General features: G+C 38.5%; 1 protein-coding gene across 1 annotated transcript in view; it reads right to left on the reverse strand.

The window, feature by feature from the left end:
• Positions 1-17,672, reverse strand: part of LOC135219107 (tRNA (guanine(6)-N2)-methyltransferase THUMP3-like) — a 228,494-nt gene that overhangs the window by 160,188 nt on the left and 50,634 nt on the right.

The raw sequence follows: 17,672 nt of genomic DNA on the forward strand, positions 1-17,672 counted from the left end.
TTTTGGTTATCTGGCATTGTGACAGCTAGATCATTGATGCTGATATCAATTAAATGAACAACATAGCTGCTATAAAAACAATGAAAAGATAAAATGTTATTGTTATGATACAATAAAGTTTGTTCATACTTACCTGGCAGATATATATATAGCTGTATTCTCCGACGTCCGACAGAATTTCAAAACTCCCGGCACACGCAGTGGGCGGCCAGGTGGTTAGTCCCTACCATTCGCCGCGTGGAGGCGGATATCAGGAATCATTCCCATTTTCTATTCAGATTTTTCATACCACTGTCCCCTGAGGGGAGGTGGGTGGGTACTTTAATTATATATATCTGCCAGGTAAGTATGAACAAACTTTATTGTATCATAACAAACATTTTGTTCATGAAACTTACCTGTCAGATATATATATAGCTGAATCCCACCATTGGAGGTGGGAAGGGACAGAATAGAAGGATTTAGGAAACACCTCAAGTGCAGATGATTGACATCTTGATTCCTTACCTGTTAGCATAGCTGACTTCTTGATTACTGTCACCGAAGTCTGCTTCTGCTTTACTAGAGTTGCCAACAAGGTAGTGACCTGTGTAGTTGGTGCGCTCTAGATGATCGGGTCAACGGTGGCGTGACACAATGTGACTAGACATAGTGACCATACTGTGAGGGCAACGAAGCTAAAAACCACCACCTGACCTAACCTATCGAAGTTAGTCCCATAACTTCTAGGCTAAAGAAAGGGAAGGCGCCTCAAGCAACCAACCCTTCAACCATAAACCAACACCAAAATTAAAAAGCACAACTACCCCTTTTCTATAGGGTAGTATTTGTGCTGCTCCCTGCCCCCAACACCATTTCTGCGGATATGTATGGTCCAAGCGACTCGCAGTTCTCATATGCCGTCTTCACATCCCGCAGGTAATGTGAAGCAAACACAGAGTTGCTTCGCCAAAAAGTAGCGCTAATGATATCATTAAGTGCCATATTCTTTCGAAATGCCATTGAAGTCGCAACAGCTCTTACTTCATGGGCTTTTATTTTCAAAAGCTTCATATCACCATCCGAGCAGGACGCATGGGCCTCCCTGATGGTGGCTTCGTAAAAAGAATGCCAGTGCATTCTTTGACATAGGAAAGTGGGGCGGGTCTCTTAACAGAACACCATAAGTTCTCAGAAGGACCCCCGACAATCTTTGGTCTTTTGCATGTAAAATTTGAGAGCCCTGACAGGGCACAGGACTCTCTCTGGCTCTTGTCCGATGAACTCTGTTAACCCTTGATTTCAAAGCTTTTTGGCCAGGGGTTAGATGGGTTCTCATTCTTCGCTAAGAAATTAGGATCCAAGGAGCACACTGCACTGTGTCCTCTGAAACCCACATCTTTACTAATTGCCTGAATTTCACTAACTCTCTTTGCCGTGGCAAGAGCAGTTAGAAAAATCGCCTTCCTAGTAGTGTCTCTCAATGAGGCAGCATGCATAGGTTCAAAGGGGAGCCGACATCAAGAAAAATCTTAGGAACTACATCAAGGTTCCATGATGGAACCTTTGTTTGTAGTACTTTGGTTGTCTCAAACGATCTCAACAGATCGTGAAGATCTTTATCATTTGTCAGATCTAATCCTCTGTGGCGGAAGACAGCTGACAGCATACTCTTGTATCCTTTTATTGTGGGCACTGCTAGTCTGTCCCACATTTTCTCGAAATGCAGGAGAAACTCAGCGATTTGGTTCACAGAGGGCGTGGAGGAGGAAATACCTTTCTTCCTACACCATCTCCTGAAGACAGTCCACTTCGACTGATAAACTGCTGCGAGAGGAAGCTCTTCTCGCATTGGCAATAGCCTCTGCCACTGATCTTGAAAAACCTCTCGCTCTGGCCAACTTCTTGATAGTCAATGAACGCAGTCAGACTCAGAGCGGAGAGGTTTCCGTGGTACCTCTCGAAGTGGGGCTGTTTGAGAAGATCGACTCTCTCTGGCAGGGGTGGGTTCTCGGAAGTCTACCAGAAGAGACATGACCTCCGTGAACCAATCGCTTGAGGGCCAAAAGGGGGCGATCAGAGTCATTCTCGCTCCTGGCGACGCCGCAAACTTCCTTGTTAACCTCTCCTAAGAGTTGAACGGGGAAAAGGGGGAAAGGCGTACACATCCATCCCCGTCCAGTCCCATAGGATGGCATCTACCGCTATTGCTTCCGGGTCGAGAACTGGAGAGCAATAAATCGGAAGCCTCTTCGTTTTCGAGGTTGCGAAGAGGTCGACTAGCGGCCGTCCCCACAACTTCCATAGCTCTTGACAAACTTCTAGATGTAGGGTCCATTCTGTGGGAAGCATCTGATGTCGACGGCTTAAAAGATCCGCTCGAACATTTTGAATTCCTGAAATGAACCTTGTCAGGATCACTATGTTCGAGCTTTCGCCCATAGAAGGATGTCTCTCGCTATCACGAACAGTGATCGAGAGTGTGTCCCCCCTGCTTTTTTATGTAAGCGAGAGCCGTAGTGTTGTCCGAGTTGATCTGGACAACTCGGCCCACCAATCGTTCTTCGAGAACTGAAGAGCCAACCGAATAGCCTCCAATTCTTTTAAGTTTATGTGCCAGGACCTCTGTTCCCCTCTCCAGAGGCCTGACACTTCCTCCTTTCCTAGTGTTGCTCCCCAGCCCACCATGGAGGCGTCTGAGAACAACACTAGGTCGGGGCTCAAAAGCTTGAGGGACATCCCTTCCGAGAGTTTGGTCGGATCTTGCCACCACTTCAGATGATCCTTGACCGTTTTTGAGATAATCAAAGTCGAGTCTAGATTCTTGTCTTTCCAGTTTTCTGCCATAAAAAACTGGAGTGGCCTGAGGTGCAACCTCCCCAGGGAAACAAACTTCTCCAGCGAAGAAATGGTTCCCAGCAGACTCATCCATTCCTTCGCCGAGCATGTTTCTTTCCCTAAGAAGGCTAACACTTTCTCTAAGCATCTCTGCTGACGTTCCTTTGATGGAAAGGCTTGAAAAGCCGCTGAATCCATCTGAATCCCCAGATACACGATGGACTGCGTGGGGATCAGATGGGACTTCTCGTAATTTACTATAAGGCCCAGGGCCTTCGTCAGCTGTAATGTCGTCTGAAGGTCCTCCAGGCACCTTGACTTCGAAGGCGACTTGATTAGCCAGTCGTCCAGGTAGAGCGAGACTCTTATTTTCGATCATTTGATCTAGAAGATCGAGTAAGATCTGTTGCTTCTCTGACTGGTATGCGGGCGACAGGTCTATCGGCTTCGTGCTCAAAGGAGGCGCAGAGAGGAAAGGGATCTTGTATCCTCTCTCGATCACATCTAGGGTCCAGGTGTCCGCCCCTATCGTCCTCCATGCCTGAGCAAATAAGGTGAGTCTCGCACCTACAGGTGCCTGAAGGGCAGAAACGTCAATTTTTTCCCTTCTTGGTAGAAGAGATCTTACCTCTGAAGGACCCCCTTCCTCTCGAGGAACCTCTAGAGGAAGGTGCTCCACGAAAGGGCTTAAATTTCTTCTTGGGTGCTGGAGCTGTTGAAGTAGAAGCCTGAGGAGTAGGTCGTCTTGAAGATTGAGTCAAGAGGTCCCTTGTTGCTTTTTCTTGCAAGTTTACCGACAGATCCTTAATCATGGACTGCGGAAATAGGTGCGTAGAGAAGGGGGTCGAATAATAACTCCGCTTTCTGAGCGGGAGAAACTGCTTTCGCCGTTTAAGCTACAATAGAGTGCTCTCTTTTTTAGCAGACCTGTAGCAAAATGAGATGCTAACTCATCAGAGCCATCCCTTACTGCTCTATCCATACAAGCTAATACACTCGAAAGCTCTTCCAGCGAAATCGAGTCTTGACTCCTCGATGTACATCCAGAGCCCCGAGGCACCAATCTAAAAAGTTAAACACCTCTAGCGTCTTATATAACCCCTTGAGGTGATGATCCGTCTCCGACATTGTCCAGGAAACCTTAGCCGATGACAAATAAGACCTCCTTGGAGCGTCCACCAAATTGGCGAAATCCCCTTGAGAAGAAGACGGTGCTTTCAATCCTGCTTCTTCTCCTGTTTCGTACCAAGATCCCAGCTCTCCCTTTCAGTCTAGATGGAGGAAGTGCAAACGAAGTCTTCCCTTTAACCTTCCTTGAATCCATCCAATCCTGGACTCTCTTAAACGCTCTCTTCGCAGAGAGCGAAGTGGCCATCTTAACGAAGCCAGGGGCCTTCCTGGCCTTCGATGAGGCAAATTGTGAAGGTGAGAGCAAGGAATTGGCGCTTGAAAATTATCTGGGAATAATTTCTTAAGTAAATCCGTCAACGTCTTATAGTCTGACGACGCTGACGCATTTGGTTCGTCATCATCAGTAGGGCAGCGATCACTAGACGAATCCTTCTCTCGGTCATCAGCGCCTTTCAAAGATCGCGATGACTTCGACACTTTAACCTGAGAAACATCCTGACGTTTCGGACTCAACTGTTGATCGTCCTGGAAAGCGTCCCGATATGCAAGGCGCCGTGCGTTCTGAGAAGCGTCCTGCAGAACGTCCTGATGTGAAGGACGCCGTGCGTCCTGAAGAGCGTCAGCTCAGCGTCTTGCTGAGCGTCATGATGTTTAGGACGCCGTGCGTCCTGAACAGCGTAGTTGGAGCGTCTTGGCGAGCGATCCGCGCGTCTTGAAAAGCATCTTCTCGAGCGTCCTGGTAAGCGCTTCGTTGCTTAAGACGCCGAGCGTGATCATTAACATGCAAAGCTTGACGTTCCGATTTTGATCCTTGAGCGTTCTTGGCCTTTTGACAAAGACGCTGGCCGCTTCGTGCGACAACTCACGTCTCTGTCAAATTCGTCTCTCCTAGACGCCCTTTCATGAGGAACGTAATCCACGTTCTCTAATGCGTCGGCTACTAGGAGGAGACTCAAAGGCCGAAAAACGCGGAGTAGGAGCCGGGGATTGCCTAGTTCTCTTAACAGGCAGCCACCTATCCTTCCTTCTATGACTAGTTTTCTGCCTCCTTTCTCTCAAAAAAGGAGGCTAACTGTCTCTGCATTTTCCCAAAGCATTTTCCTTGAAGGGGAAAGTTCTCGATCAGGAGAAGGACTCATCCTGTGCGAGGAAGTGGGCGAGGGGAGCCCTTTCCTTCAACTCAGGAACAAGCTTAGAGCGACTGGACGCTCGAAAGAGTCCTCCCCTGATGAAGTCTTGTTCCTTTTTCTGTGGCGGAAAAGCTTCAAAATCTTCAGGTGACGAATCTACGTAATGAATCAGAAAAGGACGTGAAGCGTCCTCTTCTCTGAAACCTCTCTTAAGAAGGGCGACAAGGGCGACGGCGCTTGTGCGACAACTTGCGCCCCTGCCGCTCTCCCCCTGAGAGGTCTTCCGGCGTCCCCAACCTCGGCGAGGAGAGGAAGTCTCGAAGCGTCCCAACCCCGGGAGAGAGGAAATCGGAAGAAGAGAAGCACTCTTTAAGTATTCGTGCCCCGTGCACGAACACCGGCAGCCTGAGATTCGTCCTCAGTTTCTGCCGAAGGGACGTCAGACCGGTCATTAGATCCCGTAACCCTCCGGCTTTCGGCTTGCCCTCTCCCTAAGGCCTGGGAGTCCGGCAGGGGCCTAGGCCTAGAGGCATTATGGGACCGATCTGACACCCCTTCCACTACACTAGATGCACTAACACTTTTATCACAATTCAACATTGACTGTAGAGCAATCACTTTAGATTCCAAGGCGCGAATCGACTTCCATGATCGTAAATAATACGCTTCCTTCTGCAGACAAACTTCCTGATTGTTCGGAGGCAATACAACAGGATACGGTTGAATTAACATCTACAGGAGGATTTAATGGAGATACAATTCTACCTTGACTTCTACTCACAGAAGACTCCTAGAGGAAGACCTCCTGATTCTATCACGCTCAAGCTTTTCACGTAAGAATCATATGCCTTCCATTCAATTTCAGTCAATTGCTCACACTCGATGCATCTATCATTCAACATACATACATGACCACGACATTTTGGGCACACTGAATGAGGGTCTACCGAAGCTTTCGGCAACCTCACCTTACATTCATGCACCTTACACACCCTGAAGCTAGCAGAGCTAGATCCAGACATCGTAATCAAAGAAAAGTCAAAGCCAAATCCAAATCAAATCCACTATCACGTATGCCAAGCCAACAAGCCAAATCAAAACCAAAAGTCAATCAGAATACTCAAGTTAGCACAAGAAGTTTCAAAATCCTAGGCGGAGGTCTGTAAACAGTTGTTTACCGACCGGCGACAGAGAAAAATCTGAATAGAAAATGGGAATGATTCCTGATATCCGCCTCCCAGCGGCGGGAATGGGTACTAACCACCTGGCCGCCCACTGCGTGTGCCGGGAGTTTTGAAATTCTGTCGGACGTCGGAGAATACAGCTATATATATATCTGACAGGTAAGTTTCATGAACAAAATATGAATTAAATATTGTACTTTTGGGAGAAGACCAGTGTTCACAATAAATCTAAACAGGCCACTGGCATCATACACCACATCTTCTCCAAGGATCTTGGCAAGGATGAATCTGCCATCTGAACCAAGAGCCTCAGAGAGGTAATGGCTTCTACGTAATATCCCCAAGACTGGGGCGCTCAACCAGCAAGTGCCTCACAGTCAAGGGGACAAGCCTCACAAAAAGGTTGATTCTCCCTGGCCATCAAAAAGCTGTGTTAGGCAAACATGCCCAATCCCTAAGCAGCTATTGAGCCGTCTCCCATCTTCTAGGCATACTGCCATACTTCCAAGGAAATATAACACCCGTAATTTATTTCATTTTATTCCAATGCTCTTGACACAAATTAATTATAATTTTCTAACACTTGGGAAGAAATCATTATATATATAACAAGTGGACATCTATTTGTTAGTAAATCTAAAGAAATCATTATATACAAGTGGACACCTATTTGTTAGTAAATCTAGAGCTGCTGCTGTGGCCAATCTGCCAGCTTCTTCATTTCCATGTACACCAGCATGTGCTTGAACCTAACAAAAACTAATTTGTGCTCCTCTGTATAATAATATGTGCATCCATTGCTGAATTTTTATAACCAAGGGATTAGTCAAGTTAAATACATTAAGTGACTGTAATGCACTTAGAATCGCTAAAAATTTTAAAATTCTTCATCAATAATTGCTATTTTTTCAATAAAATCCCAAACAACTCTGCCATAAAAATAGATGTTAAAACAGGAAGTGCATCTTTGATGCAAAACTTATAAATAAAAACTCCAAATCAATGCTAACACTGGATTTGGAGCCATCTGTTTATACACAAATTGAATCTTAATGAACATCACTGTGTTCCATAAATATGGGACAGATTTCTAGTATATCTGTCATATTTTTCTTGAAACCATAAAAATATTTACAAAATGAAATTTCGGTTAATTTCCATGGCGGGGTTACTGACATTTTATAAGGAAGCACCTCATTTCTACTAATACCATAAGTGCCAAGTAAGTCTATACCCATAAGGTTGTGGACATTTAGGATGCATCAGTGCCTTCAATGTCTTTTACTTGTTATAATTTAAAAAACTAGAGAACTAGGAGGTCTCTGCGTCTGATACCTGTAGCGAAGGATGGATGACTGGGATGAAGTTGTAAAGGCAACTCCCCAGCATCAGCCAACAGACTTGATATTGGTGAGGTCTTGAAAGCACCAGTGGCCAGTCTAATGCCTGCGTGGTGTATCGAGTCACACAATTTCAACCTGCTAAGGGTTGAAGAAGGGGTTTATCTTGATTTCTGATATTTGATTTCAAGGCCTTAGCATAATTCTTTTCCTTAAATAGAAATCTTCTAGCATAACCCATACTTATAACTCTGCATCTGATTTTAGTAGAGCAGCTGTATCCATTTAAAAATCTGGACATTTTCTATCACTGGACTTATGACCCAAATTACAATTAATGCACTGAGTGCCTAATGTGCATTCACCATGTGCTAATGCAGAACAGTTGTCACACCACTTGTCATTTTTACAGACTCAAGAAGGATGACCATATCTGAAACAAAGCACTCTAGTGGTTTTTGTTTTTATATGCGCACCGACACTCTTTCATTTTCTATATACAAATGAGAGGGAACATTACGATCCTCAAAAGTAATAACTACCATTGTTTTTGGAATTTTACATACCTGCCAAACCTGTTTTGGACACATCTGATATCTCCTCTTCTTTGAAGTAATATAAATCCCTATTGAAGATTATCCCTCTTCCATAAGTAAAGCTGACTGATTGATTGATTATTGAGAATTATATTGGCATCATAACAACTAAGGTCATTGATGCCACTAAACATAAATGATTAAAATATTCAAACGGGGAAAAAAAATTCAAATTACATAGCAATAATAAAAACTTTAGTAGAAAAAAATTCATAAATAAAATAAAATAAACGAATCACATACACACACCCTTCCATACTAATAAATACACAATCATACAAAACTAATAAAATATTAAAAGACAAATATACTTAAGAAAAAAAAACTATTTTAAGTTAAAACTTTATTTAAATTTTTATCTAAAATACCAATTTCTTTAAGATAATTAAAAAGGTTACCAATATTGCAATCAGGTCCCAATATTTTTAACAATAAATAAACTCAGTTACGGTCTTTAAGCTACTAAAACGGCACAATCTTTCAATACTAAAACTAGGACACTGTCAAAATATGTTTGACAGTTAAAGGCACTAAACAATCTTGGCAATAGGGCTGATAATCTCCACTTATCAAGAAACCGTGGTAAGTCTAGTGTGTCCAATCTTCTATTGGCATAAAACTACTTCCTTCGATCTTTTCATGTCAGTATATGTCCATGGGCGTGATGAGTTGGCTATTTCACTCATTTTTTTTATTCTCTAGCTGCCAATGAAAGTTCCAAGTATCTCTAATTTTTTACTGTATGACAGGGTATATATCTTTAGCAACTGCCTGTTTTGCTAGAGTGTCCGCTATCTCATTCCCCTCAATGCCCATGTGAGTGGGAACTTTATATTTTTTCCTCTATGTTCTATAAGGAATATCCATTCTAAAATTTCAGTTACAACTGGATGAACTGAATTAAAGTGAGCTAGTGCCATCAGTACACTTAAAGAGTTGCAAAAAATTACAAAATCTCTATCAGGATGTTTCATAATTTCCTTTACTGCCGTTAAAATAGCTAAACATTCAGAAGTAAAAATGGATGCCTCATCAGGTAATCTAAAATTTTGAGTAAAATTCGGAAAAAACACCCCAAATCCAACGCCAGCACTGGATTTGGAGCCGTCGGTAAAAACTAAAACTGAATCCGTATGGCATTCCGTATGCTCTAAAAAAGTATACTTAATCATCTCAATGGACATCTCTAGCTTTGGATCTGTAAAACACTTACAGAAATCAATCTCCGGAAGTTTCCATGGAGGTATTTAGGAGACTAGGTATGGGAGAGGATTTAAAAGCCCCACTGGCTAGTCTTATTCCAGCATGATGTACCGAATCCAAAACTGACAATGCTGCTTTTGATGCTGAAGAATATATTTCACACCCATATGCCAGTTTGGAGGCAACTAATGCCTTATAAAGAATTAGAAGATGCTTCCTATCTGCTCCCAAGGTTGTATGGGATAGTATTCTGATTACATTTAGAGATTGCAAGCATTTAATTTTCATTAGAAGATGCTTCCTATCTACTCCCCAGGTTGTATGGGATAATACTCTGATTACATTTAGATTGGAAGCATTTAATTTTCAAGTTTTTGATATGAGGTACCCATGTTAATTTGCTATCAAACTGTAGCCCCAAAAATCTAGTTTCTTCCTTGCAAGAAATTCTTTGTCCATACATGTACAAGTCTGGGTCCGGGTGAATACCCCTTATCCTGCAAAAATGCATTGCTACGGTTTTAGAGGCTGAAAACCTAAATTCCTTTCTGCTACAACCATTCAAGATGGTGCCTCTCTTAAGGTGGGCATACTCTGGTCAGTGGGGGAAAATACCCCTCCCACCATCAGTTGCCAGAGGGTGATGGCATCAAAATCAAATAAGTGGTCAAAGCCTGGTATTATATACTTGCAATGGTCGTCAACAAAGCAGGATAGGCCAAGAATGGAAGAATGGAAAATAGATTAAAGAATAAAAAGAGGTCTAGATTCAGTCTGTGAGCTCCAAAATGGCCTTAGCAGCATGGTATGACCTGCCAGGGTGGACAATTACCCCACTACCCTCACCCAGTTCATCATCGCCCCACTCAAGTCCCACCACCACCTCAAGGTACCAGGCCATTAGGGGGCCATAAGTAAAGTTAATACTATGGGGTTTGATATCTACTAACATTTCATTAACATCTACTTTTAAATTGTAAAGCATAAGTGATTGTCTTTTGGATTTTGTATGAATAAGAACAGATTTCTTACCAAATCTAGAAATAACACCATTTGCTACAGTGCCTACTTTCTTTTGCAAATATTGACTGAATTTAAAATAATCATAATTCTCCTCTTTTGCAGTGCTATAAGCCATTGGGAGAGTTCAGGTACTCTCTGCAGATTATTTTCAAAAGTTGGACTCATGTTCATTCCAGTCAGCTGGCCAATAAACATCTAAATTTCTAGGGAATTTGTCACAAAGTACTCCTTTTACATTACAATTATGAAGAAGATTACTCGACAACTATTGGATATTGAGATTAGACACAAGGAAAAACTTATTGCTAAACATAAGGATACATCAAGATCTCTGTATAATGTTATAGAAAATACTGTATCATTTATCAACATTCTTTAGGTAAAACATGTACTTATCAAAACTGTTAACATGTATTTGGCAAATGTTCAAAATACTCATTCTAGGAAACTAGATCGTTTAGGTATTCAGATCCCAAAATCTTTAGACTCCAAAACCACTGTTTTTAATTATTCTAATTATGTTTTATCTAAGAGAGAAGAATTCATCTAGTCTTTGGGCCTTGATTTTAGTCTACCAAATTTTAACCCAAGTTTTAGTTGTTTTTATTTGCCACTAGAAATCCTTTTTGGACGACTTTGGCCATTACAACTCCCAGGTGACTTACCCGGTTTACAGAGAGACTTGCAAAGCACTGCTCGCAAAACTTTCTCTAAATTACCTAATTACTGGTTTCCTTTCTTTCGTAAAGATGATTATATGTTATTAAAAACCTTATCCAATAACCCAGACATTGTCATAACCAGACCAAATAAAGGAAGAGGCACAGCGATACTAAATAAAAATGACTATTATTATATGTTGTTACTTTTGTAATGCATATCATCCTCTCCGTAACTAGTATATGAATTGTTGTTTAATTTTTTTGCAATATTTTCAGATTCCTTATTTAGCTTGGAGTTAGTATGTTCTGAAGTGTATGTTCAGATTTCGCATAAGTTAAAAGTTAAGATAACGTAGAATGTGAGAAGAAAAAGAATTAGCATCGTCTGTTCGAAGCAGGAGGATATCTGTCACCGCTTGGGGCCACGTGGTTCCAATTTTTTTTTTTTTTTAATATGTTATGCTCATGTCTTGTTCCACACTTGTCTTTGCCAAGTAATCACGTGGAAGGATTGCACCATCTTTCGTAAGCGTAAAATGTTTCACATACGTCGATACCTTTCATTTCATATAAGTAGTTAGAGATGTTTTTGTATTGAAAACTATTTAATATTACAGATAAGTTAACTCTTATGTCTCTCAATATGTCAAAAGAGAATTTGTAGACTTGTAAGTAGCTTAAATCATGAAATGGAAATTTTGTGACGTCACTCAAGGAAATAACAAAATTTAATTTAATTCAAGAAAGTTCTATAATGATATCTTTTACATTAAAAGACTTTTATTGTCTTAAATCATGTAAAAATAAATGTTATGATTGTAATCCCACTTTCTCTCTACTTATAGTTTTGAAAGAGAATTTTTACGATACCAGCTGAACTTTAGGTCCAAAAAGATTTGAGCCCGTCAGGTCTGTATGTCTAACCCATATTTGTGAGAGAGAGAGAGAGAGAGAGAGAGAGAGAGAGAGAGAGAGAGAGAGAGAGAGAGAGAGAGCTCTCATTACGGGCTTCGAATTTCTGGCTTACAGAGATCATCTCTCTCTCTCTCTCTCTCTCTCTCTCTCTCTCTCTCTCTCTCTCTCTCTCTCTCTCTCTCCATATTTGATTTTACATTAACGTAAAGATTTTAGACTAAGTGACTGGTCACTCGTAAATTTTTAGATTTTGTATTTCTTAGTTATTTAGTATTAGTTAATGCTTATTGTGGAATCTGAACAAACATTGTACAAGTGTGTCACATTGCCTTTTCTTTTTTGAAATATTGTGAATGGTGAAATGTTGGAGCTAGCTGCAGCAGAAAAACATATTTGGTACCAAGGTAATGTGTTATTACAAGGTTTATTAGTTGCAACTAATATTTACATTGGTTTGGTGAAACAATTTCATTTTTTACACATTGTAAATTTTGATGTTTTGTGTTTGTTTCTTTTAAAGTGATTTTTGTGCTACCCACCTCATATGATTTATGTTATCAAAAAGCTCACAAAAAGTTTTATAGTGTTGCTAGTAATGAAAAAAAAAACCCTATAAATGTACTTAGCTTGCCTTACTTTCATGGATTTGAAACCACAAAATCAATATTTAAATCATTTAATGTTAATGTGTTCTATTATATAACGTCATTACAAAATTCCTTGTAAGGATTGCCCGTCTTTTTACGTCGGTCAGTCAAGTAAAAATTTATATTTACATAATAAGCACCATATGTATTCAGTTCGAACAGCCCAGCCTTCAAATGCACTATTTATCCATCTGAGCAAAAAATCTCATTGTATAAATTGGGGCGAGAGCTCTGTAATTGCTAGGTCTAATGATTATGTTTCAAGAAATTTACTGGAATCAGCAATTATACAAATCACTAATAAAATCAACCTATATGTTAGTATGGGATTATACCATTTGGACCCATATATTTGTAAAATGTTTATGAGGGACCTTAAAATAAATGAATTAACTACTAATTGACTAGTCTCTCTCTCTCTCTCTCTCTCTCTCTCTCTCTCTCTCTCTCTCTCTCTCTCTCTCTCTCATGCTCGCTATATTTATATACTATTTTTGTTTTTCCACTCAATTTTGGAACATTTTTGTAAATTTCATGTTAACTAATACAAAACATATAGTTTTTCTATTAAAATTTGCCTTGACAAGGCACCGTGCCTAAATCCTTAATCTAATTTTTTGGGGCTTCACTAAGTCGTATATGCCTCCTTGTTTTTCAAAATGTATTTTCTGACTGAATCATCTGTTGACCAAGTGTGTGTGGTTGCCTTAAATCTCTAATCTTGCCCATGGGCATTTTTTTGTTCTGTAGAGTGAATTGGACCTTAAGCTAATCTTGTAATGTCAGTTTGGATACTAAGCCTACTTGTACTATGTTTTTGCTCTGTTATGATCATTTCTGCCTAAGTAAAAGGTCGTTAGATCGAAAGATCTTGGCTTTCACATCTTTCCAATTTCCTTCTTGGCATCACCTTTATTTATACATAGCATCACATTTTATATGTACTACTTTGTGATCAAGTTATTCATATAATAAGAAATATTATTCTATATATATAGAATATATATATATATAGATTATATTATTATAATAATATATTATATACATACTATATATATACTATGCTTAAAAAATCACAGTAGATGCACGTGACTTCATAAATAAGCGAATACCACGGGAAATGATAGACAGGAATCCAAGCACTTTCGTCTTTATTCAGACATCGTCAAGGAGCTACTAAAGTACAATCGGAGAGGAAGGCCTCAGGTACAAACAAGATCAGGAATACCAGATGGTTAATTATCAAAAGGGTAAAAATTAAAAGGGATAATCCAGGATTATCGGATATCACACGGTCACAAACTTAAACAGATTCTGACCCTAACCGAAATTACAAAGTATCTTTACAGTCCAAAACATGTAAAAACTGAATATATTAATTTTGTTGCTTATATTTATCTACAACTTTTTTCATTATGAAAGCATCAAGTTTAAATAAACCAAGACTTAAATTTAGAACATTTCTATTATTTGACTTGATAAAACAAGATTCAATGATATTCCTTTTAACTGTGTCATTACATGGGACTAAGGCTCTTGCTTGACTCCAGTTAATAGGATGGTCTAAATCTCTCATATGTACAAATAATGCATTCGATATTTGCCCAGTTCTCACAGAATATTGATGTTGCTTAAGACGCTGTGAAAGAGATTTGCCAGTCTGTCCGTAATAGATTTTATCACACTTTTTGCAAGGAATTTCATATATGCAGCCTGGAAGATCTTTAGGAGAATTTTTGATTACTAAACTCTTGACATTAATATTACTGAAAACAACATTTATGTTAAAAAGCTTTAAAATTCTAGGAATATCTAAAAACCTTTCATCATAAGGTAATTTTAGAATGTTATGCTTACTAAATTCAAGTTTGTCATTAGTTGAATAAAATGTTTTTCTAGCTCTTTTCCATGCCACATCTACAAAAGTCCTTGGGTATTTAAGTTTCAATGCAAATATAAAGAAAAGGCGTAGAAGTTGCGTGTGGTTTCCATTATGCTTAAAAAATCACAGTAGATGCACGTGACTTCATAAATAAGCGAATACCACGGGAAATGATAGACAGGAATCCAAGCGCTTTCGTCTTTATTCAGACATCGTCAAGGAGCTACTAAAGTACAGTTTTTACATGTTTTGGACTGTAAAGATACTTTGTAATTTCGGTTAGGGTCAGAATCTGTTTAAGTTTGTGACCGTGTGATATCCGATAATCCTGGATTATCCCTTTTAATTTTTACCCTTTTGATAATTAACCATCTGGTATTCTTGATCTTGTTTGTACCTGAGGCCTTCCTCTCCGATTGTACTTTAGTAGCTCCTTGACGATGTCTGAATAAAGACGAAAGCGCTTGGATTCCTGTCTATCATTTCCCGTGGTATTTGCCATATATATATATATATATATATGTATATATATATATATATATACTATAATATATATAGATAGATATATATATATATATATATATATATATATATTATAGATATATATACGGTAGGAGATATATATATATCGTATTATATATATATATGTATATATCATATATACGTATAGTATATATATATATATATATATATATATATATATATATATATATACTATATATATATAATATATATATATATATTATATATATATATATAGATATAATATATATTATATATATTATATATATATATGATATATATATATATATATATATATATATATATATATAAAAATATATATATAGATCTATATATATATATTATATATATAGTTTATATATATAAGCAGTCCTCAATTATCGGCGATCCGGTTTTACAGCGCTTGTCTAGCACCATAAAATTGGTGATTTATTGAGCCGTAACGGGCCGAGTTCCGGTAATTGGCGCCATAAGGGTGCTACAAGAGGCCCCTACCCAAACAATATAACCAGAATAAATACAATCATCAATACCACCAAATGAAATATTAAAAACATTACCCAACTATTAAAAAAACTGGAGGGTACTCCAAGTACACAATACTCCCAGGCTCCCTTAGAACTCGACACCTTATGCAAGGCAAAGAGATGATAGGAAGGAAAAGTCTCTCCTATGTTTCCTAACCCAACACCACACCAACACCGTGAAAGGGACCCAAGATACTGCATTCATTATAAAGTGTTTCAACATCCCTCAAGTAATATGCTGTGAACACTGACTTACACCTCCAAAAAGTCTATTTCTCTCGAATGCTAATGAAGTACATACCACTCTTATTTCATGAGCTTTGATCTTGCATAATGGGAACAACTTTCTATTAAAGAGTGATTCTGATATAAGGTCCCTGAGAAAATATGTTAATGTATTTTTTGAGAGGCCATGAAGGATATTTTACTGAATACCATATGTTATTCAATGACCCTCAAATTTCCTTTGTCCTATTTAAATAATTCTTAAGGCCTCTTACTGGACAGTGAGTTCTTTCTCTTCCATCTGGGCCCAATATCTCAGTCAAGCTTTTAATTGTAAAAGAGCAAGGCCAGGGTCTAAGATGGTGTCTTGTTCTTAGCTAGGAACCCCAATGAGAACAAACATACCACCTTCCCACGGGTGAATCCCACTTTCCTGTCCAGTGCATGAATTTCACTAACTCTTTTCACTGTGGCTAAGGCTACTAGGAATAGTTTTTCTTGTCAAATCTCTCGGGGAGATTGACTGCAAGGGTTAGAAACAGGAACTTGATAACCATTTTAGGACAATGTCTAAGTTCCATGATACTGACTGGATCCTCTTTTGTTTGGAAGTATAAAATGATTTAATTAGATCTGATATATCCTGATTAATGGATAAGTCTGCTCTTCTGTGGCAGAATACAGAATCTAACATGGCTTTGTATCCTTTGATAGATGACATGGAGAGATTTCTATCTTTTCTAAGATATAGCAGGAAGTCAGCTACTTCTGTTATACTGTAATACCCCAATCTTAGTGATTTGAGTTGTGCGAATTCACAATAACGCAAACTTTTCATTAGAACCTAACTAATTATCACAAGCAAGTATTTCACAGACACGCAAACGCAAATACAACATTTTCAAATCCTGGAGAAACCCTGCAAAAGTGTTTAATTTTTTGTATGTAATTTTTAAATTGTCAAGCTTTTATGTGTAAATTAAACAACATTAAATAATAAAATATAAAACTAATAATTCTCTCTCTCTCTTTTATTGAGATGAGACAATTTTTCTTGGTACATGTTGTATGTGCTATATTTATTAAAATTTTCAAATAATAATAACAATAATATAACAGTAATTACAACATTCTTATGTGACAGTATTTTAAAGAATTAACCTTTACATTTCAATTTTAAGTAAGAACAACTCTTCTCTATCATTCTCTCTCTCTCTTACTGAAATGAGAGAATTTTTATGGTACATCTACTGTGTTTATTAATATTTTCAAATAATAATAATAATAATAACAATAATAATAACAGTAATAATAATAATAATAATAATAATAATAATAATAATAATAATAATAATAATAATAATAATAATAAGATCCTCTGGGACTATGGTATCAGAACAGATAGGGTGATATGTGCAAATAGACGAGACGTGACGTTGATTGACAAAATCAAGAAGAAAGTAGCACTCGTTGATGTCGCAATACCATGGGACACCAGAGTTGAAGAGAAAGAAAGGGAAAAAATGGATACGTATCAAGACCTGAAAATAGAAATAAGAAGGATATGGGATATGACAGTGAAAATTGTACCCATAATCATAGGAACACTAGGCATGATCCCAAGATCCCTGAAAAGGAATCTGGAAAAACTAGAGGCTGAAGTAGCTCCAGGACTCATGCATAAGTGTGTGATCCTAGAAACGGCGCACATAGTAAGAAGAGTGATGGACTCCTGGAAAGGAGACAGGATGCAACCCGGAACCCCACACTATAAATACCACCCAGTTGAATTGGAGGACTGTGATAAACCAAAAAAAAAAAATAATAATAAATAAATAAATAATAATAATAATAATAATAATAATAAT

The sequence above is a fragment of the Macrobrachium nipponense genome, chromosome 1 (assembly GCF_015104395.2).
Source record: "Macrobrachium nipponense isolate FS-2020 chromosome 1, ASM1510439v2, whole genome shotgun sequence".
Taxonomy (NCBI): Eukaryota; Metazoa; Arthropoda; class Malacostraca; order Decapoda; family Palaemonidae; genus Macrobrachium; species Macrobrachium nipponense.